Source organism: Phyllobates terribilis, unplaced genomic scaffold (genome assembly GCF_046119375.1).
Source record: "Phyllobates terribilis strain yellow unplaced genomic scaffold, ASM4611937v1 Scaffold_5__5_contigs__length_657084704, whole genome shotgun sequence".
Taxonomy (NCBI): Eukaryota; Metazoa; Chordata; class Amphibia; order Anura; family Dendrobatidae; genus Phyllobates; species Phyllobates terribilis.
The window spans coordinates 205243602-205269360 of NW_027362765.1; positions in this window are offsets into that span (position 1 = coordinate 205243602).

The window sequence follows — 25759 nt, forward strand, 5'->3', positions numbered from 1 at the left end:
ACTGCATCCTCAAACACAACTCTGCCTCTCACCACAAGTCGTGGTGGCTCTTCAGGTCGCATGGGTGCTAAGCCTTGCATAGCCTGGGCATTTTTTCAGATCGATAAAGATGACCCAACTCGTGTTATCTGTAACATTTGTCAGCAAAAGCTAAGTAGAGGCCAAAAAATACATAGTTTGAGTACTTCATGCATGAACCGGCACATGGACATGAAGCATAAGTTGCAGTGGGAAGCTCAGTGTGCTACAATGCGGCCTAGCCGGCCGGGCCAACCACCGTCTGCCATATCTTGTGCATCCGCGGCCTCTTCATCCTCTGTGACTGGGGGGACAGCAGTCACACCTGTTTTGGGGCGCAGACCTGCCACCTCTTTACCCGCAACAGCCAGCGTGATTGGCAGGTCATCATTTTCTTTGGAGGTGGTAACACCAGCTGGTGTTGAGCGCTGTCCGACATCGATAGCACCACCTTTGGATCAAGGCAACCTAACATGTCCGCCTGCATCTTCCTCACAGACCGGCAGTTTGCTGGGGACACCCTTATCAACCCCGTCTAAGCACAATAGCCAGCCCTCGGTCCCTCAGATGTGGACAAGTAAAAGACCATTTCCTCCTAGCCATGAGAAAGCTAAGAGGTTGAATTTCACCATCTGCAAGCTCTTGGCTACAGAAATGCTGCCTTTCCGCTTGGTGGACACAGAGGATTTTCGAGACCTTATGTCCGTCGCAGTGCCCCAGTACCAGATGCCCAGTCGGCACTACTTCTCAAAGAAAGGTGTGCCTGCGCTCCACCAGCATGTCGCACACAACATCACCGCTTCTTTGAGAAACTCTGTGTGTGACAGGGTGCATTTCACCACAGACACTTGGACGAGTAGGCATGGACAGGGGCGTTACATGTCGCTGACTGGGCACTGGGTAACTATGGTGACAGCAGGACAAGGGACTGCTGTCCAAGTCTTGCCGTCCCCACGAGTTGTGCGTCAATCCTCTTTATGTCAAGGTTCCTCCACTGCTTCTGCCTCCTCAACCTACTCTCGGTCTTCCACCTGCACCCAAAGCCTGTCTGGTCATGCCACAAGCTTTCTAACTGCACAGAAGGGATCCTGCACACCTCCTTACTATGCTGGCAGTAGGGCTCAACGTCATCAGGCGGTTTTTACATTGAAATGTCTGGGAAATGTGAGTCACACAGCTGAGGAGTTGTGGTCAGCTCTGGAGAACCAATTTCATGAATGGTTGTCTCCACTGGTCCTGAAACCAGGGAAGGCCGTGTGCGACAATGCTGCAAACCTGGGTGCGGCCCTTCGCCGGGGCAATGTCACACACGTGCCTTGTATGGCTCACGTGTTGAACCTGGTTGTCCAGCAATTTTTAGCCCACTATCCCATACTAGATGGCCTTCTGCAGAGGGCACGGTCGCTGTGTGCTCACTTCCGCCGTTCGCATCCCGCAGCTCAGCGACTTACATCTCTACAGAAGTCGTTGGGCCTGCCACTTCACCGGCTAAAATGTGATGTGCCTACCCGGTGGAATTCAACTCTGCACATGTTGCAGCGACTGTGGCAGCACCGACAAGCCCTGGTGCAATACGTTCTGACGTATAGCCTGGGCCAACGAGATCCAGAGGTGGGGCAAATCACGCTGGAGGAGTGGTCTCAGATCAGGGACCTATGCACCCTTCTGCACAGTTTTGAAATGGCGACGAAGATGTTTAGTGCTGACGATGCCATTATCAGCATGACTATTCCGGTGATTTACATGCTGGAGCACATGTTAAACAGAATTCGGAGTCTGGTGGTGGCACAAGAGGAGGTGGAGGAAGTAGAGGAGGAGGAGTTGTATGCGGAAGGGCTAACATCTGCAAGGTCCAGACGGTCGGCAGCACCAAGGCGGCAGGCATGTGAGGGTGGGGGAGATGGTTTTACCAGGGCGCATGGTAGCAGCCAAACTAGTGAGGAAGGTGCAGGAGCCCAGGAAGAAGTGGAGGACGAACTGATGGAAGACTCATCAGATGAGGGAGACCTTGATCACATTTCTGTTGTGCAAGGTTGGGGGGAGAGGACAGAGGAAGGAAGCATGATTGTTACCTCGCCACCAACACAACAGGGACTTGGTGCTCCTGGATGCGCAACACACATGAGTGCCTTCTTGCTGCACTACCTGTGAGAATTGTGAGAATTAGAAATAATCCTGACTACTGGGTTGCCACACTGTTAGATCTCCGGTACAAAAGTAAATTTGCAGAAATTATTCCTGCCATAGAAAGGGATGCACGCATGCAGGAGTATCAGCAGAGACTGTTGCAGAATCTTACATGTGCTTTTCCACAAAATACCAGTGGTGCACGTAGTAAATCTCACAGTTCCAACTTGCCAACCGTGGGACCGTCAAGTGTTCAGCACTCAAACCGTAACAGAACCACAGTATCTGCTGGTAACATCAATTTTGCGGAATCATTTCACCACTTTTTTAGCCCATCCTTTGCAAGGCCACAGGAGACAAGAAGTCTGACACATAGTCAACACCTAGAGACGATGGTACAGGAGTATCTCCAAGTAAACATTGAAGCCATGACTGTGTCACTGGACCCTTGCTCTTTTTGGGCTTCCAATCTGGATAAATGGCCGGAGCTAGCCACTTACGCCTTGGAGATCTTGTCATGCCCCGCAGCCAGCGTTCTGTCTGAACGTGTGTTCAGCGCTGCTGGTGGTGTGCTGACAGATAAGCGCACGCGGTTCTCCACTGATAATGTAGACAGACTCACGTTCATAAAGATGAACAAATCATGGATCCTAAACGACTTTTCTACCCCTGTGTCATCCTGGGGAGAGTAAAAGCTTGATGATTGGTTAAAATCACCCTACCAACCGTTTTAAGCTTTCAAATTACTAATCATGTTTATCTGTATCTTGGCTGGAAAATAATTTGGGCTTTGTAGCAGTGTGCAGCACTGATTCTATTAGGCCATCTATAATAAGCTCCACCAGATTTAAAATTACTAATCATTTTTATCTGTATCTTGACTGGAAAATAATTTGGGCTTTGTAGCAGTGTGCAGCACTGATCCTATTAGGCCATCTATACTAAAGCTTCACCAGATTTAAAATTAATAATAATTTTTAGCTGCATCTAGCCCGGAAAATAATTTTGGGGCTCCGAGATGCGCAAGACACATAAGTGCCTTCTTGCTGCACTACCTGCAGCATGACCCTCATATTGTCAGAATTCGAAGTAATCATGACTACTGGGTTGCCACACTCTTAGATCCCCCAAACTTTTCGATCAACCTTTTCATTTTAATAAAGACCAAAAAAATGGTCATTTTTGAAATTATAAGCATTAGCAGGTTGTTAGAAACTGAAATCAATCAGTTTTCAACTAAAAACTATATTCTAGGTGATGTTACATTTTCACATAGGACCCCTTGTTCGAAAGGAGCTTCTGAACTCTCTCGTCCATTGAATTTGTCAGGTTTTGGATGGTTTCTGCTTCAATTGTTTTGCATGAGGACAGAATACCCTCCCAGAGCTGTTGCTTAGATGTGAACTGCCTCCCGCCATCATAGACACTCCTTTTAATGATGCTCCAAAGGTTCTGAATGGGGTAGAGGTCAGGGGAGCATGGGGGTCACACCATAAGTTTGTCCCCTTTTATGCCCATATCAGCCAGAGATGCAGATGTTTTATGTGGAGCATGAGATGGTGCATTATCATGCAAAAAAATGATCTTGCTGTGAAATACACGGTTCTTCTTCTTGAACCATGGCAGGAAGTTGAATTGGGAGCGCAGGTGGTCTTCTCATCCGTCCTCCCAGTGGATGGCCATGGAACAATGAGGTGGAATAAGATTCTACAGGTGAACAACTGGCTACGTCGATGGTGCCGTCAACAAGGATTTGGATTTCTGGATCACGGAATGAATTACCTATACGATGGACTACTTGCTAGAGATGGGGTGCACCTTACGAAGACTGGAAAACATGTATTTTGAAGTCGCCTTGCTACACTCATCAGAAGAGTTTTAAACTAGAACAATGTGGGAAGGGAAGCAAAAGGCCAGAAAAAGCCATACAGCTGACAAATACTATTGAGATCTCTGCTACTGGAAGTGGAAAGGAAGAACAAAGACAAAACAATTTAAATAATAAAAATATGGGAGGAAGAGAAACCAATCACAAACTAAATTGTTTTTATACAAATGCACAAAGCATGGGCAACAAACAAGGAGAATTGGAACTACTAATGCAGGAAAAGGAATATGATGTCATTGGAATCACTGAAACTTGGTGGGACGATACACATGATTGGAATAAAAGGCTAAAAGGATACAACTTATTTGCAAGAAACAGACTTGATAAACGAGGAGGAGGTGTTGCATTGTATGTTAGAAAAGCGTATATCTGCACAGAGATTGAAGCTTCAGAGACTGGGAGTTCTGTGGAAACTGTTTGGGTAAGAATACAAGGAGAGAACAACGGAAAGGACACCATTGTAGGCATTTACTACAGGCCACCTGGGCAAGCTGAAGATATGGATGAACTCTTTATGTATCAAATGACCAAGTTCTCCAAAAAATATAACGTAGTGGTCATGGGAGATTTCAACTATCCAGACATTTGTTGGGAATCTCTCTCAAGTAAAACTAACAGGTCAAGCAAATTCTTATCCTCTCTTGCTGACAACTTTATCTTCCAAAAGGTAGGGGAGAAAACAAGGGGATCTGCTACTTTGGATCTAATCCTTATAAACAGGGAGGAAATGGTTGAGGAGGTAAAGGTGGCTGGGACCCTAGGAGGCAGCGATCATGCTATTATAGAATTTTGGATAACTAGAGGAGGAAGACATGTGAAGACTCAGACTTCAAGGTTAGATTTTAGAAAGGCAGATTTTAAGAGACTCAGAAAGAGAATAGGAGGGATCCAATGGCTGGATGTCCTTAAGGACAAAAATGTCCAGGAAGGATGGGAAATTTTTAAAAATGAGATTCTCAAAGCACAATCGTTAACAATCCCGAAAAGTAGGAAGAATGGGAAGCATTTAAGGAAACCAGGATGGATGAACACAGAACTTAAACACATGCTAAAAAGAAAGAAAGAAATGTTTATTAAATGGAAAGAGGGAGGCATATCTAAAGAAGATTATAATGCAGTCTGCAGATCCTGCAGGGCACGTATCAGGTTAGCTAAAGCTGACAATGAATTAAGGCTTGCAAGAGATGTCAAAAGCAATAAAAAAGGATTTTGGGGGTATGTCAAAAGTAAAAGAAAAGTCAAAGATGCTATAGGATTTTTACAGGATGAAAATGGAGAAATGGTAAGAGAGGATGTTGAGAAGGCCGAACTTTTTAATTCCTATTTTGCATCTGTTTTCTCTCAGAAAGAAAATGTAACATCAACTGATCTTCACTGTCCTTTTAAAGGAATAGAGGAATCCAAGTTATCTGTAAACAGAAAGATTGTGAGGGAATATTTAGCTAACATAAATGAGTTCAAGTCTCCAGGTCCAGATGAATTACACCCCAGAGTACTGAAGGAGATCGTAGAAGAAATTTTAGAACCACTCTCCATAATCTTTGAAAATTCTTGGAGAACAGGAGAAGTCCCAGAAGACTGGAGAAGAGCAAATGTTGTTCCTATCTTCAAAAAAGGGAAGAAGGTGGACCCAGGGAACTATAGGCCGGTGAGTCTGACTTCTATACCAGGAAAGATCTTTGAACAAATTATTAAACAACATGTATGTAAGTACATGGATAAGAATGAAGTGATTAACCAGAGTCAGCATGGGTTTGTAACTAACAAGTCATGTCAGACTAACTTAATTTCCTTCTATGACAGAATCACTGACTGGGTGGATCAGGGAAATGCTGTAGATATAGTATATCTTGACTTCAGCAAAGCATTTGACAAAGTATCTCACACCATCCTTATTGAAAAAATGACCAAGTATGCAATGGACCAGGCAACTGTTAGGTGGATTCATAACTGGCTTAGTGATCGGACTCAAAGGGTGGTTGTAAATGGCTTCACATCCAGCTGGATGAATGTCTCAAGTGGAGTACCACAGGGCTCCGTCCTGGGACCTGTATTGTTCAACATCTTTATCAATGATTTAGATGAAGGAATTGAGGGTAAACTGATTAAATTTGCTGATGACACAAAGCTAGGAGGGATAGCTAATACTAGAGAAGAGAAAGAGAGGATTCAAAAAGACCTAAATAAACTGGAGCAGTGGGCAGCAACCAACAGAATGGTTTTTAACAGGGAAAAATGCAAAGTACTACATCTGGGCAATAAAAATGAAAAAAGCATATACAGAATGGGAGGAATAGAGCTAAGCAACAGTACATGTGAAAAAGACTTAGGTATACTAATAGATCATAGACTGAACATGAGTCAACAGTGTGATGCAGCAGCAAAAAAGGCAAATACAATTCTGGGATGTATTAACAGAAGCATACAGTCTAGATCACGTCATTATCGGTCTTTACTCCTCTTTGGTCAGACCTCATCTGGAATACTGTGTACAGTTTTGGGCACCACATTTTAAAAAAGACATAGACAAACTGGAGCAAGTTCAGAGAAGAGCGACCAGAATGGTGACTGGTCTGCAAACCATGTCCTATGAGGAACGGTTGCAGGATTTGGGAATGTTTAGCTTGCAAAAAAGAAGACTGAGAGGAGACTTAATAGCTGTCTACAAATATGTCAAGGGCTGTCACATTGTAGAAGGATCATCTTTATTCTCATTTGCACAAGGAAAGACTAGAAGCAATGGGATGAAACTAAATGGGAGGAGACACAGATTAGATATTAGAAAAAACTTTTTGACAGTTAGGGTGATTAATGAGTGGAACAGGCTGCCACGAGAGGTGGTGAGTTCCCCTTCAATGGACGTCTTCAAACAGAGGCTGGACAGACATCTGTCTGAGATGATCTAGTGAATCCTGCTTTGAGCAGGGGGTTGGACCAGATGACCCAGGAGGTCCCTTCCAACTCTACCATTCTATGATTCTAAGTGCTGTTTGAGAAAATCCACATACATTATGGAGTTCATCTTTAGCGCCTTCAGGGATCCTAAAGGGGCCGACAATCTCTCTCCCCATGATTCCAGCCCAAAACATTACTCCACCTCCTCCTTGTTGGCGCTGTAGCCGTGTTTGCGTGGGGTGTCCATCAACCAGCCATCCTCCACTCCATCCATCTGGACCATCGAGCGCTGCACGGCACTCATCCGTGAACAAAACAGTTTTGAAATCAGTCTTCATGTAATGTTTGGCCCACTGGAGCCGTTTCTGCTTGTGTGAAGTGGATAGAGGAGGTCGACAGGATGGCGTATGCACAGCTGCAAACCTCTGAAGGACCCTGCATCTTGTTGTTCGGGGGACGTTGGAGGCACCAGCAGCTTCAAAAACTTGTCTGCTGCTATGACAAGGCTTTTTTGCCGCTGCTCTTTCAACCTGACGTAATTGCCTGTAGGAAAGAGTCCTCAATTTGCCCTTATCAGCACGCACACGTGTGTACTGTGAATCAGCTACATACTTCTTGATTGCCAAGACACTTCATCCTGATCATCGCACAATGTTGATTGTAGTCATGCCTTGACCTAAACACTTCACAATTTGTTGCTTCTCAGCAGCCGACACATCCTTTTTCTTTCCCATTTTGGCAGAAAATGTAGGCTGCTTAATAATGTGAGACAGCCTTCTTAAGTAGTCTTGCCTTTCATTGGACACACCTGCCAAACTAATCAGCACAGGTGTCTGCAATTGCTTACAGTGATATAAAGAGCCCTGACACACATCACCATCAATGAGTTTAACTGACAAACAAACAAATTCTTCCCTTATCACTCCTAAACACTTTTTGCATAATAATTTGGAACACAGTGTACATGTGCTTTTCCACAAAACACCAGCGGTTCACGTAGTGAATCTTACAGTTCTAACTTGCCAACCGTGGTCTGTATGGAGTTGTTCAATAAAGGGCCCAAAATTAAGATAACATAGATGGGAGATTTCTCTATGAATAGGAATTCCTAAGTATTTGATACCCTGTGAGGGCCAGGCAAAGGGAAAGTTGGACTGGATGGAATCCTATATGGATTTGGGGAGGGAGACATCGAGGGCCTCAGACTTCGCTGCATTGATTTTAAAATTTGACCATGTAACAAAGTGATCTATTTCAGCCATAACAGCATGGATGGATATATGTGATTGAGTGATATATACTAGGACATCATCAGCAAATAGAGAGCACTTGTACTCGGTGCCTCCCACCTCAATCCACCTAATATTAGGTTTATGGCGAATTGATGAGAGCAGGTGCTCCGTCACTAGGATGTATAAGAGAGGGGACAGAGAACATCCCTGCCTTGTCCCATTGGTGACTGTGAAAGGTGATGAAAATGTTCTGACGCGCCCCCTGGGCCTTGGGACACCCAGAGCCGGACCCTTTTTGGTGGATGCTGGTGGTTGTAGTCTCCGTGGCGGCGACCCGGTTCCGTGGCTCAGGGCGGTCAAACCAGTGGCGGAACTATTTATGTGGTTTTGATGTTTAAATGTCCGACTACGCCACCCGTGGATTGCGGTCAGAGTGAACCGCCGCTCCAGGGCAGACCGCTGAGGCTGGTGTTGTGGGTGCAGCAGAGTATAGCCTCAGGGCAGTGTATGCGGAGGATGGGGGTGATGGTGCAGGGCAGCAGCAGTAACGACACGGAGTCAGTGATGCAGTCCAGGGCCTTTACTCACAGTTCTTATTATCCAGACCACGTCTGCAGGTAACGGCTGCCCACGTCGTACTGTGCTCACCAGGTGAGGGGCTCAGACAACTCCCAGATAACTTTGGAGCGCTTCACAGGACCCCCTTTGTGTGTCCTTTGTCTGGCCTTTCTTACCAACCCTTCTGTCCGGCTGCCTCGGGCCTCCTCTTGGTAAACTTGGCGCCAGTTTCCCTGACCCTATGTGGTGCATTCCTAGCGGGTGTAGCGAGGGGCTGCGCCACATAAAATGTCACAGCCTCCTGTTTCTGGCTGAGGGTCGTTTACTGCCTCCACTAGTTTCGGGGACCGGTCTCCCCCTTTGGCCTGACCCCTCCACGCAGGTGGATTCGGGCGTGCGGTGGCGACTCGCCCGTCCGCACCCCTGGGATCCCTTCGTTCCTCGTTCCTGGAGCCTTCTCCGCTCCTCTTCCTTCCTTCTCCCTCTTCCAGGCCTGGGCCTCTGTTACTAGGCCCGCCTCCGGAGCAGAGCTCATGCAGAGCCCCTGCTCCCTGCCACTTCTGCTCAGACTTCTCTGCACTGAACTAAGATGGTGCCCACCTTTTATACTCCCTTCTCAATGCACCCAGGAACTGCTTCCTCCCTGCTCCTGCACTACAGGGTTCCCCTTCCTCAGTGTTCCCTCCCCCCACTCCAGCCAGGGACAGGGACTGTCGTGCCCATCTCAGGGGCATATTGGTCGCCCTGCCCCACGGCAATGTGGTGTAATGCATGCAGGTGTCGGGTCCTGATCCACACTACATCCTTACCTGAGAGTGAGATATCACACCTCTGGGTGAGGTGCAATACCTCTGTAGCAACCGAGCCCTCAGGGTGCTACAGTTCCATTTATCTTCAGCCTAGGTGACGTATTGCGATACAGGGCCGTGATTTTGGCTATAAAAGGGTCCCCTAGACCCCTACCCCAAGCATTTAAGAGAATCATATATGGCGTGCCAGGAGACTCTATGGAATGCTTTCTCAGCATCCAACGAGAGTATCTAATTACAAATTTTTAACTGCATCTAGCCCAGGAAATACTTTGTGCCTAGTAGCAGTGTCTGCTAGTCAGCGGATTATCCCGGCTGTTAAGCAAGCTACACCACCTGTAGTTTGGGCACTTAATTTTTTCAAAGGAAATGCTTCGGGACCACGGGATACTCAGTGAAGAGCATCAGGAGGCACCCCAAGGCATAGGGGCTGGGACTGGCAGTAGGATGCCTTGCGGTGGACAGCCGAGCTCGATCCTTATAAAAGCTTTTTAACTGCAGCAGCTTTAGTGGACGCTACTGGAGCTGGAATTACGCGGCTGCTGGCATGAGACTTGCCCTCCAATAGATCCTTGTAAATGGATTTAAAGTGTATTCATTCAAATTAGAGAGACAATTTAAATTAAAAAGCTTAGAGCTGCCTCCACCACAGGGGGGCTCGCTCGACCCACCAGCGGACAGGCACCAGTATTGGGAGAGGGGGGCTGGCCGTCAGGGTTCACCGCGGCTCTGGCACAAACCCGGCGACGCGGAGGTGGCACGAGCAGGAGCGGACTGAACGTGTCGGCTTCTCACTTTTTGGATTTTAGAAGGGCATGACATGCCTATATCTGTGTCTCCCCCTCCTTTTACTCCTCCACCTCTTTTCTTTTCGCATGACTATATGTACTTGTCACTTTTCCATGTGTTAGTTGTGTCTTCAGAGCAGTTTGTCAGCTTTTGGACACCTTTGAAGGTGTTTTCTATGTGTTTCTATGTGTTTTTGTTTGTCTGCCATTGGTTTTAACGGTGTTCGAAGGTGTTCGACGAACAGTTCGACGAACAGTTCGGCGAACACACGGGTGTTCGACGAACCGAACCGAACTCGAACACTACGGGGGTGGCTCAACACTAGCCAGGACCTCCAAGGCATAGAGAGACAGTTCATTCCATGTATCCAGCTTGGATACCCAATAATTATAAGGCACAGAGGAATCACGGAGGATGTTGGTACGGTTAGTACGGTCAGCAAGGTACTCCCTCAGCATCTTGCAAAACTTTGCACTCCTTTTGAGAGTACCTCGTGCCTCAGGGCCTGTGCGATGGGAGGGTCTGAGAAACTCTCCCAGAACTTTGACGGTGTTCCCCTGCCTCTGCTGGATTGGAGTTGTATCTCTCTCACCTGTATTCCTTGGTTGTCCAGCAAAGTGTGCCCTCAGATGGGAATTTTTTAAATAGTTCCGCAACAAGGGCCTTCTGGTACAGCCCCATGTTTGAATAAGGAATAAGAGATATAAAGTTCTACTTGTAGCGTGGGTCTAGAAGTGTCACCAACCAGTAATGACTGTCACCCAAAATTTTGAGAACGCGAGGGTCATGGGAAAGGCAGCGTAACATAAAATCAGCCATGTGTGCCAGACTACTAACAGGCAAGACTTTTGTGTCCTCACCAAGAGGATGACTGACCATGCTCTCCTCGTCCTCCTCTCTGTCCTCTGTCCATCCACACTGAACAGACGGCATGACAGCTGTGCAGGTAGTACCGTCCATAGTGTATGAAACTAGCTCCTGTTCTTCCTCCTCCTCCTCCTCTTCTCCATTGTCACCCAATCCACGTTGGGATGAGATGAGGCTGGGCTGTGTGTAATCACCCTGTAAGGTTCCTTGCTCCATCTCATCGTGCTCAGCCTGCAATGCATCCTCTTTGATTGTGAGCAGAGAGTGTTTCAGAAGACAGAGAAGTGGGATGGTGATGCTAATTATGGCATCATCGCCGCTCACCATCTTGGTGGAGTCCTCAAAGTTTTGGAGGATGTTACATATGTCTGACATCCATGTCCACTCCTGAGGTCTTATGTGTGGAGTCTGAACTGAATACCGACGGCCTTTTTGATGCTGGTACTCAAGAACTGCCCTCTTCTGCTCACAAATCCTTCCCAACATCTGCAGTGTAGAATTCCAACGCTTAGGGACATCACACACCAGTCTGTGAGCCGGAAGCTGCAAACGCTGCTGAAACACGGCAAGGGCGGCAGAAGCTGTAGCTGACTTTCTTAAATGGGCACACAGGCGGCGAACTTTAACAAGCAGATCCGGCAGCTCTGGGTAGGATTTGAGAAACCGCTGAACCACGAGGTTAAGCACATGGGCCTGGCATAGTACGTGTGTGAGCTCGCCTCGCCTCAGAGCCGCCACCAGGTTCCGGCCATTGTCACACACGACCATGCCTGGCTGTAGGTTCAGCGATGTGAGCCACAGATCTGCCTGCTCTTTCAGAGCTGTCCACAACTCTTCAGCATTGTGCGGTTTGTCACCTAAGCATATTAGCTTCAGCACAGCCTGTTGCTGCTTGGCCGAGGCAGTGCTGCAGTGCTTCCAGCTTGTGACTGATGTGGTCATTTTGGAGATGGAGGTTGAAAAGGAGGAGGAGGCTGAGGAGGATGAGGTGCAGGAGCTGAAGACCATGGGGGCAACCCTGATTGACCTAGGGCCCGCAATCCTTGGCGTCGAGAGCACGTGTTCCGTCCCAACGTCCGACTGGGTCCCAACTTCCACTATGTTAACCCAGTGTGCTGTCAGCGAGATGTACCATCCCTGCCCACAAGCACTTGTCCACGTGTCCGTGGTTAGGTGGACTTTTCCGATAACTGCGTTGTTGAGGGCTAATGTTTTGGGACACGTGCTTGTGTAATGCTGGGACGGCACACCAGGAGAAATAGTGGCGGCTGGGGATCGAGTACCGAGAGACGGCCGCTGCCATCAGGTTGCAGAATGCTTCCGTCTCCACGAGCCTAAAAGGCAACATATCGGGCGCAAGCAGTCATGAAATGTGAGAATTTAGTAGTGTGGCCTGTGGGGCGTTGGCTGCATATTTGCGCTTGTGTTCCAAGGACTGGGGTATGGATAACTGAATGCTGCGCTGGGACAAGGACATGAACGTGCTTGCTGATGCTGCTACTTGAGAGTGCGCAACGACAGGTGCTGGGCAGGAAGCATCTTCGCATGCACCATGGACAGGGGATTGGCTTGCATGCACAACAGCAGTAGAAGCAATGGTGCCACCTGCAGACACTGTTCCTGGACCCTGGGGTTCTGCCCACAAAGTCGGGTGCTTTGCTGCCATGTGCCTGATCGTGCTGGTGGTGGTCATGCTGGTCGTTTTGCCACCCCTGCTGATGCTGGCCTGGCAGGTGGTGCAAATGGCCTTTTTGGGGTTATCGGCAGAGTCTTTAAAAAACAACCAGACTCGGGAAGACCTAACAGTTGTACTGGCAACTTCCTTCGTGTTGGTGTTACGGGGAACGGTTGCCTGCCTTCGGTCTGCGGCCACCACACTGCTTCTTCCTGCCTGTTGGGGTGCTCTGCCTCCCTCCCCCTGTGTGCTGCTGTCCTCGCTCTGCATGTCCTCCTGCCAGGTTTGGTCAGTTACTATATCATCCACCACCTCATCTTCCACTTCCGCACCCTGGTCCTCCTCCTGACTCTCTGGCAATTGTGTCTCATCATCGTCCACCTCTTATGACACTTTCCCACCGTCGCCTTCATGTGACCGTGGTTGCTCAAATATTTGGACATCGCTACACGCGATCTCCTCTTGCCCTGCTTCAAGTGGCCCAGGCGAGAGGCCCAAATGTATAAATGGAAAAGTGAACAGCTCTTCAGAGTGTCCAAGTGTGGGATCTGTTGTCTCTGGGTACTCGGCATGGTGGGAGGTAGGAGGATTAGGGTGAGGAATATGAGGTCCAGACTCACAGCTACTGAGACTTGACCGTGTGGAAGACAGGGTGGTGGTGGTGGTGGCTAAGTGACTGGAAGCATTATCCACTATCCAGCCAACAACCTTTTGACACTGCTCTGGGTTCAGTAGTGGTGTGCTGCGATCCCCTAGAAATTGGGACAGGAAGGTCAGGTTAGAAGATGTGGGTGTTTGTTGTGGCACAATTTCAGCTTGCCCATGGCCTTGTCCTCGTTCTCTGCATGCACCATTACCATCACGTCCAGTTCCCCGTCCCTTGCCACGTGCCTTGCCCATTTTAAATGGAGGACAGTATCTTCCACGCTCACTACAAATGACTGAGTTTGGAGCGAACTTATATGTGATCCGTGTGAAGGAGAAAACAGAGTTTTAAATACCTGGCCTGTAGGGAAGTAGATTGAACAGCAAACTGGTGTGAATTGCTTTACTGACACACTAAAGGAAATTTATAATGGAGGCCAAAAATGGCAGTATTTTCTGACAACGTATATGTGATCCGTGTGACGGAGAAAACAAAGTTTTAAATACCTGGCCTGTAGGTAAGCAGTTTTAACAGCAAACTGCTGAGAATTGCTTCACTGACACACTGAAAGAAATTTTTAATGGAGGCCAGAAATGGCAGTATTTTCTGATAACGTATATGTGATCCGTGTGACGGAGAAAACAGAGTTTTAAATAGCTGGATTTCTAGCGCTGTATTCTGCAGTGCCAACTAGCAAATGGCGCAGAAAAACGGTATTCTCTGTATTGCTTTTTAAGCAAATAATGAGGATTAAGATCCAAAGAAAAGTATTCCTGGCCCCTGAGACCTGGGCCTTTGTATAGAAATATCTAACAGCAGCAGAAGGCAGAATTGGAATGGAGCTTCTTGTGCTATATGCACTGTAGTCTGCTATATACCCTGCCTGCCTGCCTATATACACTGCCTGCCTGATATCTCTGCAAATGGATTAGTTAGTCCTCAAAAGGACTGTTTGTTAAGATGGATATGTGTAATGTACGGTTTTTCTCCCTTCACTACCTAATACACAAGCAAATCTCTCCCTGACGCAGCAGCACCTCTCCCTACACTGTCTAATTCTGGAGTGACTGTGACGAACATGGCGGCGCCAGGTCTGATATGGACTTGATGACATTGTGCGGCCAGCCAATCACTGTAATGCCACAACCAACATGGCTACGGCAATACAGTGAGTGGCAGGCAATCCCTGCATGTTGATTGGTGCTCTAAAGAGCGCCAAACATGCAGGGAGGGGACCCGAGCTCCCGCCGAGCAACCCCGGAAATACTCGGCGAGCGCCGAGCATCTCGAGTAGTGAGATGCTCGGGCGAGCACCGAGCAGTAGCGAGCATGCTCGCTCATCACTAGTCATCATCAGAGTCCCCCATTGCACTCCTGCATAGTCGCACCTCTCTCTGCCCTGCTTGCGCCAGCTTTACCTACGTGTCATTGCCGCTCTTTTGCCTTTCCTGGCTCATGCACACTACAGTACTTTGTTCTGCCATCGGCATGGCAGAGAGAAGTACGCCTGCACAGGATCGCGACTGGTGGACACTGTGATGATGACGTCAGACGTGTCATCCACATGAAGCAGGGAAGGAGGATGATGAACGTAAGAAGAGAGGAGACACCGGATCAAGACCTGAGATGCCCAGCGGTCCGGACTGTGCCGTCTGTGAGTATAATAAAAGCTTTTTGTGCCTTGCATAGGGGATTGGGGACATATATACAGTTTTCAGAATGCTGTAACAGAGGTTTATACATAGGTGCTAGCCGTACATTATATGGGGAAAACCTGGTGACAGGTTCCCTTTAACTTTCAAATGTTACGTCATAACGGCGCACCAAAGCTTAGGCTACACCAAGGGCGCACAGAAGTGTCTTCATGGGCATATTAAATAAATGTGTCTTTTTCAACAAATATTGCACTAAATTGTATATGCCTGGTATTATTTTTGTAGTGGCTATGTCCCCTATGTAAATCTTTATGCAGTCTAATTGTCATTTTGGGGTGACAGACTCCCTTTCAGTAAGCTTAAAATGAATTTCACCCAATGAATGAACGTTTTGCTCGTGCATCGAGTGATTGACAGCCTGTTTAGATAGATCGATAATCAGTTTCCCACTATCGGCTGCAGTGTTAAAGGGGTTGTCTGGTCTAAAACTATAAATCTGCAGTCACTCTACAAATACTGAGGAAAAATACTGACCAAATACTGATAGTGGGGCTATAGCCTTAAAGGGGTTGTTTCTGTTTCACAACTTCTGGATACCCACAGTTGCAGTAGAAACTTCACAGAGCAGATTACATGGGATAAAAAGCTTTTACCTCTCAGAACATGAGGTAAAGGAAAAAATGCACAGTCACACAGTACTGCACCAGGAAGTAACTGCAAGACAGAAAATACAAGAGATTTTTTTCTTTTTACAATAAAGTAAACAAGGAAACTTTACACAACATGCCATCTACTGTCAGATCAGCATAAAGTCCTCCTTCACACAAACAAAGAAGTCCACAACTGTTGCATATACCATCACCCTTTCTCAACAGTAAGGACTTATTCAGTCAAACCCAATTTCTTCATTAGTCTCTGATGTTTTTCAGCGTTCAATGCCTTTGTGAAAATGTCTGCTGTCATATCTTCAGTTGGACAATATTCTAATTTCAGGATTCCTTGTTCCTGATGGTCCCTCAAGAAATGATACGTCACATCAATGTGCTTGGTTCTTGGGTTAACTCTTTCCATCTGAGCAAGAACAAGACATCCCTGATTGTCCTCATTTATTTTTGTTGGTTCCAACTGTGCTTGTCCTAGGTCTGTTAGTAATTGTCTTAACCATAGAACTTCTAGACTCGCATGTGCTGCTGCAACATATTCTGCTTCTGTTGACGACAGCGTTACTATTGATTGTTTTTTACTAGTCCATCTAATTGGTCCACCTGAGAGAATGAAAAGATAACCACTGGTAGATTTTCTGTCAGTTGGATCTCCAACCCAATCTGCATCAACTAATCCAGTTAAAATGCATTTATCACTTGTAGGCAGTTTCAGTTTAACATTGCTGGTTCCTTTCAAATAATGTATTACTCTCTTCACAGCATTCCAATCTGCTTTATTTGGCTTGGACACTTTTCTACTCAGAATTTCTACTGCTGCTGCAATGTCTGGCCTTGTTACAGTCGCTAGATACAGCAATTTTCCTATCGCCATTCTGTACTCTTCATTATTTGGTAACACATTTTTCTCACTACTCATCTCTTTAAGATAACTTCCATTGGAGACTTTGCTGGTTTTGCATCCTTCAATCCAAATGTTTTGCTTATGTCTTGACTCATGTTATTTTGATTAAGTAGGAAACTTCCATCTTCTTCTCTTTCTATCTGTATTCCTAAGTACTGTTTCACATTTCCCAAATCTTTGATCTCGAAATGTTGATTCAGGAATTTTAGTATGTCTTTATTCCTTTTTTTTTAAAAACAAACTAAAATGTCATCAACATACAGTATAGACCAAAAGTTTGGACACACCATCTCATTTAAAGATTTTTCTGTATTTTCATGACTATGAAAATTGTACATTCACACTGAAGGCATCAAAACTATGAATTAACACATGTGGAATTATATACTTAACAAAAAAGTGTGAAACAACTGAAAATATGTCTTATATTCTAGGTTCTTCAAAGTAGCCGCCGTTTGCTTTGATGACTGCTTTGCACACTTTTGGCATTCTCTTGATGAGCTTCAAGAGGTAGTCACTGGAAATGGTCTTCCAACAATCTTGAAGGAGTTCCCAGAGATGCTTAGCACTTGTTGGCCCTTTTGCCTTTACTCTGCGGTCCAGCTCACCCCAAATCATCTCGATTGGGTTCAGGTCTGGTGTCTGTGGAGGCCAGGTCATCTGGCGTAGCACCCCATCACTCTCCTTTTTGGTCAAATAGCCCTTACACAGCCTGGAGGTGTATTTGGGGTCATTGTCCTGTTGAAAAATAAATGATGGTCCAACTAAACGCAAACCGGATGGAATAGCATGCCACTGCAAGATGCTGTGGTAGCCATGCTGGTTCAGTATGCCTCCAATTTTGAATAAATCCCCAACAGTGTCACCAGCAAAGCACCCCCACACCATCACACCTCCTCCTCCATGCTTCACGGTGGGAACCAGGCTTGTAGAGACCATCCGTTCACCTTTTCTGCGTCACACAAAGACACGGTGGTTGGAACCAAAGATCTCAAATTTGGACTCATCAGACCAAAGCACAGATTTCCACTGGTCTAATGTCCATTCCTTGTGTTTTTAAGCCCAAACAAGTCTCTTCTGCTTGTTGCCTGTCCTTAGCAGTGGTTTCCTACCAGCTATTTTTACCATGAAGGTGTGTCTGCTGCTAGAACTCTGGTCTCTAATCTGAGCTGCTGTTAACCTGCGATTTCTGAGGCTGGTGACTCGGGTAAACTTATCCTCAGAAGCAGAGGTGACTCTTGGTCTTCCTTTCCTGGGGCGGTCCTCATGTGAGCCAGTTTCTTTGCAGCGCTTGATGGTTTTTGCAACTGCACTTGGGGACACTTTCAAAGTTTGCCCAATTTTTCAGACTGACTGACCTTCATTTCTTAAAGTAATGATGGCCACTCGTTTTTCTTTACTTAGCTGCTTTTTTCTTGCCATAATACAAATTCTAACAGTCTATTCAGTAGGCCTATCAGCTGTGTATCCACCTGACTTCTGCACAACACAACTGATGGTCCCAACCCCATTTATAAGGCAAGAAATCCCACTTATTAAACCTGACAGGGCACACCTGTGAAGTGAAAACCATTTCCGGTGACTACCTCTTGAAGCTCATCAAAAGAATGCCAAAAGTGTGCAAAGCAGTCATCAAAGCAAAAGGTGGCTACTTTGAAGAACCTAGAATATAAGACATATTTTCAGTTGTTTCACACTTTTTTGTTAAGTATATAATTCCCCATGTATTAATTCATAGTTTTTAAGCCTTCAGTGTGAATGTACAATTTTCAAAGTCATGAAAATGCAGAAAAATCTTTAAATGAGAAGCTTTTGGTCTGTACTGTTAAACTTCCATTCAAAAATGCTCTCTTTACTAGAGATGAGCGGTGTTCGACTTGAACTGTTCACCAATCTCAAATTCGAGCTGTTTTGGGCGGTGTTCGAGCCGTTCGGCGAACACGAACAATTTGAAAAAAATTCGGCTATTCGAGGTTATGTTCGATAACTGTTCGTGCACCAAAATCATAACTGGATTTTTTCTCAGTAGTGCCGAAAATTAATGTTAATACGCAGTTTGAGTGTACAGTGGGGCGGGGGGAGGGGCAGGGGATGGATCTCTGCAGAAAGAATGAAGATTTCCATTTTTTTTCTCTTTCCCGCATTTACAGTGGGGAGGTGCAATCTGTCAGCCTATCAGCAGCGCACACACGGAGCGAACTGCTTTTTACACACAAGCAAGGGCATGTGTCATTGGCAGTGTATGTCACATGTCCTTGCCCTATAAGACCCAGCCATTTTCCCCGTCGCCACCATTTTCTCACTGCTGCAGCTGCGTGTTAGACAGCACCGCTGTTGCTGTGTGCGCTATACTTTGTTAATTTCAAGCCAATTTTCGCACAAATCTACAGATAGCTTGGGAGTAGGGAATAGTTGTGATTGCAGTCCTTTTGAGGACTAGGTTACATCATTTCCTACGACTTTTACCAGGCAGGTCTGTGCTCTTAAATAGATAGGTTGGGAGTAAAGACTAATTGTAATTGCAGTCCTTTTGAGGGCTAGGTTACATCAGTTCCTATCACTTTTATCAGGCAGGTCTGTGCTCTTAAATAGATAGGTTGGGAGTAAAGACTAATTGTAATTGTAGTCCTTTTGAGGGCTAGGTTACATCAGTTCCTATCACTTTTTGCCAGGCAGGTCTGTGCCAGTGCTGTGCAAGTTTTTTTCACAGCATTTGGCTAAATCTAGCAAAGCAAATCCTTTTTGGCCTCTTGCAGTGTGTGTTAGTCAGTGGTGTAGCCCATCTGTGTTGCAAGCTACACCACCTGTCTATAGAATACAAATTTTTTTTACTGCACCTAGTGAAGTAAAACCTTTTGGGCATAGCATCATTCTATTAGTCCATCTATACTAACCTCCACCAGGTTGCAAATTCAAAATAATTTTTATCTGAATCTAGCTCTGAAAAAATATTTAGGCTTGTAGCAGTGTGTGGGACTTTTTCTATTAGTCCATCTATACTAACCTCCACCAGGTTGCAAATTCAATATAATTTTTATCTGCATCTAGCTCTGAAAAAATATTTTGGCTTGTAACAATGTATGGGACTTGTTCTATTAGTCCATCTCTACTAACCTCCACCAGGTTGCAAATTCAATATAATTTTTATCTGCATCTAGCTCTGGAAAAATATTTTGGCTTGTAGCAGTGTGTGGGACTTGTTCTATTTGTCCATCTATACTAACCTCCACCAGGTTGCAAATTCAAAATAATATTTATCTGGATCTAGCTCTGAAAAAATATTTTGGCTTCGGCTTGTAGCAGTGTGTGCGACTTGTTCTATTAGTCCATCTATACTAACCTCCACCAGGTTGGAAATTCAAAATAATTTTTATCTGCATCTAGCTCTGAAAAAATATTTTGGCTTCAGCTTGTAGCAGTGTGTGGGACTTGTTCTATTAGTCCATCTATACTAACCTCCACCAGGTTGCAAATTCAAAATAATTTTTATCTGCATCTAGCCCAGCCAATACTTTTGGGCTAATACCACAGTTTGGCCACTCAGCTCTGCTCGGTTCCCATTCATTGTCTTTTGTGCAAACAACTCCAGAGTTGTCAATTAGTTAACCACCAAAATGAGTGGAAAAAGGCCTGCTGCTGGTGGAAAGGGGAATAGGCGTATTGGGAAGGGAAAAAAAGGTTGTGTCCGTGGGGTAGGTGTTAAAGCAGCAGTAACATCTGCAGAAGAAAGACCATCTTCCAGCCAAACTAAGATGTCTTCTTCTTTTAGCGGACAATGTGATAAGATCCCTTTCTTACGGCCACGCCAATCACTACAAATTCCAGATGAGGCACAAAAACAGCAGGTGCTTCAATGGATATCAAGTGCTCCTTTAAGTGGGCTCTCCTCCACCTCAACTTCAACATCACAAATACTCCAGTCCTCAGAGGTGTCACCCCAATCGCACTTGCTTCCTCACAGCTCCCAAGTCTCCAGCTGCCCGTCTGAGTATGGGGTAGAACAGATGGTTGAGTCTGCAGAGCTGTTTACTCATACTATAGCCTGGGAATCAGAGGTCGGCTCCAGAGCTTCTGTGAATCCAGACGAGGAAATGATCTGCACTGATGCCCAGAATCTTTATGAGTCGGATAAAGGACCAGACGCAGAAGGTTCTGACCCTAATGTAGACCCTCGTTCCCAAACTGTAACTCCTGTTGGTGGAGACAATGAGGAAGACGATGATGAGACTCAAATACCTGATTGGAGCGACAACTTTAGTTTTTTGTCAGGGCAGGAAGAGGTTGGCTCTGAGGACGACGGGTGTGATAACACACAGGGTGATGATGACGAGGTTGGAGATCCCACTTACTGCCAACCCACAGTCAGCCAGTCGATGAGGTCAGCAGAGGAGGTGGAGGAGGATGCTAGTGACGACGAGGTCAGGTTGTGCCTTCCTGAACAGAGACGTAGTACTGGAAGCACGTCAACAACTGCATCCTCAAACACAACTCTGCCTCTGACCACAAGTCGTGGTGGCTCTTCAGGTCGCATGGATGCTAAGCCTTGCATAGCCTGGGCATTTTTTCAGATAGATAAGGATGACCCAACTCGTGTTATCTGTAACATTTGTCAGCAAAAGCTAAGTAGAGGCCAAAAAATTCATAGTTTAAGTACTTCATGCATGAACCGGCACATGGATATGAAGCATAAGTTGCAGTGGGAAGCACACTGTGCTACATTGCGGCCTTGCCGACCGGGCCAACCACCGTCTGCCACATCTTGTGCATCCGCGGCCTCTTCATCCTCTGTGACTGGGGGGACAGCAGTCACACCTGTTTTGGGACGCAGACCTGCCACCTCTTTACCTGCAACAGCCAGCGTGATTGGCAGGTCATCATTTTCTTTGGAGGTGGAAACACCAGCTGGTGTTCAGCGCTGTCCGACATCGATAGCACCATCTTTGGATCAAGGCAACCTAACATGTCCACCTGCATCTTCCTCACAGACCGGCAGTTTGCCGGGGACACCCTTCTCAACCCCGTCTAAGCACAACAGCCAGCCCTCAGTCCCTCAGATGTGGACAAGTAAGAGACCATTTCCTCCTATCCATGAGAAAGCTAAGAAGTTGAATTTCACCATCTGCAAGCTCTTGGCTACAGAAATGCTGCCTTTCCGCCTGGTGGACACAGAGGATTTTCGAGACCTTATGTCCATCGCAGTGCCCCAGTACCAGATGCCCAGTCGGCACTACTTCTCAAAGAAAGGTGTGCCTGCGCTCCACCAGCATGTCGCACACAACATCACCGCTTCTTTGAGAAATTCTGTGTGTGACAGGGTACATTTCACCACAGACACGTGGACGAGAAGGCATGGACAGGGGCGTTACATGTCACTGACTGGGCACTGGGTAACTATGGTGACAGCAGGACAAGGGGCTACTGTCAAAGTCTTGCCATCCCCACGAGTTGTGCGTCAATCCTCTTTATCTCAAAGTTGCTCCACTGCTTCTGCCTCCTCAACCTCCTCTCGGTCCTCCACCTGCACTCAAAGCCTGTCTGGTCATGCCACAAGCTTTCTAACTGTGCAGAAGGGATCCTGCACACCTCCTTACTATGCTGGCAGCAGGGCTCAACGTCATCAGGCAGTTTTTACTTTGAAATGTCTGGGAAATATGAGTCACACAGCTGAGGAGTTGTGGTCAGCTCTGGAGAACCAGTTTCATGAATGGTTGTCTCCACTAGACCTGAAACCAGGGAAGGCCGTGTGCAACAATGCTGCAAACCTGGGTGCGGCCCTTCGCCAGGGCAATGTCACACACGTGCCTTGTATGGCTTACGTGTTGAACCTGGTTGTTCAGCAATTTTTAGCCCACTATCCCGGACTAGATGGCCTTCTGCAGAGGGCACGGTCGCTGTGTGCTCACTTCCGCCGTTCGCATCCTGCAGCTTAGTGACTTACACCTCTACAGAAGTCGTTGGGCCTGCCACTTCACCGGCTAAAATGCGATGTGTCTACCCGGTGGAATTCGACTCTGCACATGTTGCAGCGACTGTGGCAGCACCGACAAGCCCTGGTGCAATACATTCTGACGTATAGCCTGGGCCAACAAGATCCAGAGGTGGGGCAAATCACACTGGAGGAGTGGTCTCAGATCAGGGACCTATGCACTCTTCTGCACAGTTTTGAAATGGCGACGAAGATGTTTAGTGCTGACGATGCCATTATCAGCATGACTATTCCGGTGATTTACAGGCTGGAGCACATATTAAACAGAATTCGGAGTCAGGTGGTGGCACAAGATTAGGTGGAGAAAGTAGAGGAGGAGTTGTATGCGGAAGGGCTAACATCTGCAAGGTCCAGACGCTCGGCAGCACCAAGGCGGCAGGCATGTGAGGGTGGGGGAGATGGTTTTACCAGGGCGCATGGTAGCAGCCAAACTAATGAGGAAGGTGCAGGAGCCCAGGAAGAAGTGGAGGACGAACTGATGGAAGACTCATCAGATGAGGGAGACCTTGATCACATTTCTGTTGTGCGAGGTTGGGGGGAGAGAGCAGAGGAAGGAAGCATGATTGTTACCTCGCCACCAACACAACAGAGACTTGGTGCTCCTGGATGCGCAAGACACATGAGTGCCTTCTTGCTGCACCACCTGCAACATGACCCTCGAATTGTGAGAATTAGAAACAATCCTGACTACTGGGTTGCCACACTCTTAGATCCCCGGTACAGAAGTAAATTTGCAGAAATTATTCCTGCCATAGAAAGAGATGCACGCATGCAGGAGTATCAGCAGAGACTGTTGCAGAATCTTACATGTGCTTTTCCACAAAACACTAGTGGTGCACGTAGTGAATCTCACAGTTCCAACTTGCCAACCGTGGGACCATCGAGTGTTCAGCACTCAAAACGTAGCAAAAACAAAACACAGTATCTGCTGGTAACATCAATTTTGCGGAATCATTTCACCACTTTTTTAGCCCATCCTTTGCAAGGCCACAGGAGACAAGAAGTCTGACACATAGTCAACGCCTAGAGACAATGGTACAGGAGTATCTCCAAGTAAATCATTGAAGCCATAACTGTGTCACTGGACCCTTGCTCTTTTTGGGCTTCCAATCTGGATAAATGGCCGGAGCTCGCCACTTACGCCTTGGAGATCTTGTCATGCCCCGCAGCCAGCGTTCTGTCTGAACGTGTGTTCAGCGCTGCTGGTGGTGTGCTGACAGATAAGCGCACGCGGCTCTCCACTGATAATGTAGACAGACTCACGTTGATAAAGATGAACAAATCATGGATCCGAAACGACTTTTCTACCCCTGTGTCATCCTGAGGAGAGTAAAAGCTTGATGATTTGTTAAAATCACCTCACCAGCAGTTTTAAGCTTTCAAATTACTAATCATGTTTTTCTGTATCTTGGCTGGAAAATAATTTGGGCTGTGTAGCAGTGTGCAGCACTGATTCTATTAGGCCATCTATACTAAACTCCTCCAGATTTAAAATTACTAATCATGTTTATCTGTATCTTGGCTGTAAAATAATTTGGGCCTTGTAGCAGTTTGCAGTACTGATTCTATTAGGCCATCTATACTAAACTCCACCAGATTTAAAATTACTAATCATGTTTATCTGTATCTTGGCTGGAAAATAATTTGGGCCTTGTAGCAGTTTGCAGTACTGATTCTATTAGGCCATCTATACTAAGCTCCACCAGCTTTCAAAGTAATAATTTTTAGCTGCATCTAGCCCAGAAAATAATTTTGGGGCTCCTAGATGCGCAAGACACATGAGTGCCTTCTTGCTGTACTACCTGCAACATGACCCTCAGATTGTCAGAACTCAAAATAATCCTGACTACTGGGTTGCTACACTCTTAGATCCCCCACACTCTTCGATCAACCTTTTCATTTTAATAAAGAACAAAAAATGGTCATTTTTGAAATTATAAGCATTAGCAGGTTATTAGAAACTGAAATCAAACAGTTTTCAACTCAAAACTTTATTCTAGGTGATGTTACATTTGCACATAGGACCCCTTGTTCGAAAGGAGCTTCTGAACTCTCTCGTCCATTGAATTTATCAGGTTTTGGATGGTTTCCGCTTCAATTTTTTTTGCATGAGGACAGAATACCCTCCCAGAGCTGTTGCTTAGATGTGAACTGCCTCCCGCCATCATAGAGACTCCTTTTGATGATGCTCCAGAGGTTCTCAATGGGGTTGAGGTCAGGGGAGCATGGGGGTCACACCAGAAGTTTGTCCCCTTTTATGCCCATATCAGCCAGAGATGCAGATGTGTTATGTGCAGCATGAGACGGTGCATTATTATGCATGAAAATGATCTTGCTGCGGAATACACGGTTCTTCTTCTTGAACCATGAAGTGCTGTTTGAGAAACTCCACATACATTATGGAGTTCATCTTTACCCCTTCAGGGATCCTAAAGGGGCCGACAATCTCTCTCCCCATGATTCCAGCCCAAAACATTACTCCACCTCCTCCTTGTTGGCGCTGTAGGCGTGTTTGCATGGGGTGTCCATCAACCAGCCATCCTCCACTCCATCCATCTGGACCATCGAGCGTTGCACGGCACTCATCCGTGAACAAAACAGTTTTGAAGTCAGTCTTCATGTATTATTTGGCCCACTGGAGCCGTTTCTGCTTGTGTGCAGTGGATAGAGGAGGTCGACAGGATGGCTTACGCACAGCTGCAAACCTCTGAAGGACTCTGCATCTTGTTGTTCGGGGGACGTTGGAGGCACCAGCAGCTTCAAAAACTTGTCTGCTGCTATGACAAGGCTTTTTTTCCGCTGCTCTTTTAACCTGACGTAATTGCCTGTAGGAAAGAGTCCTCAATTTGCCCTTACCAGCACGCACACGTGTGTACTGTGAATCAGCTACATACTTCTTGATTGTGTGATGATCAGGATGAAGTGTCTTGGCAATGTTGATTGTAGTCAAGCCTTGACCTAAACACTCTACAATTTGTTGCTTATCAGCAGCCGACACATCCTTTTTCTTTCCCATTTTGGCAGAAAATGTAGGCTGCTTAATAATGT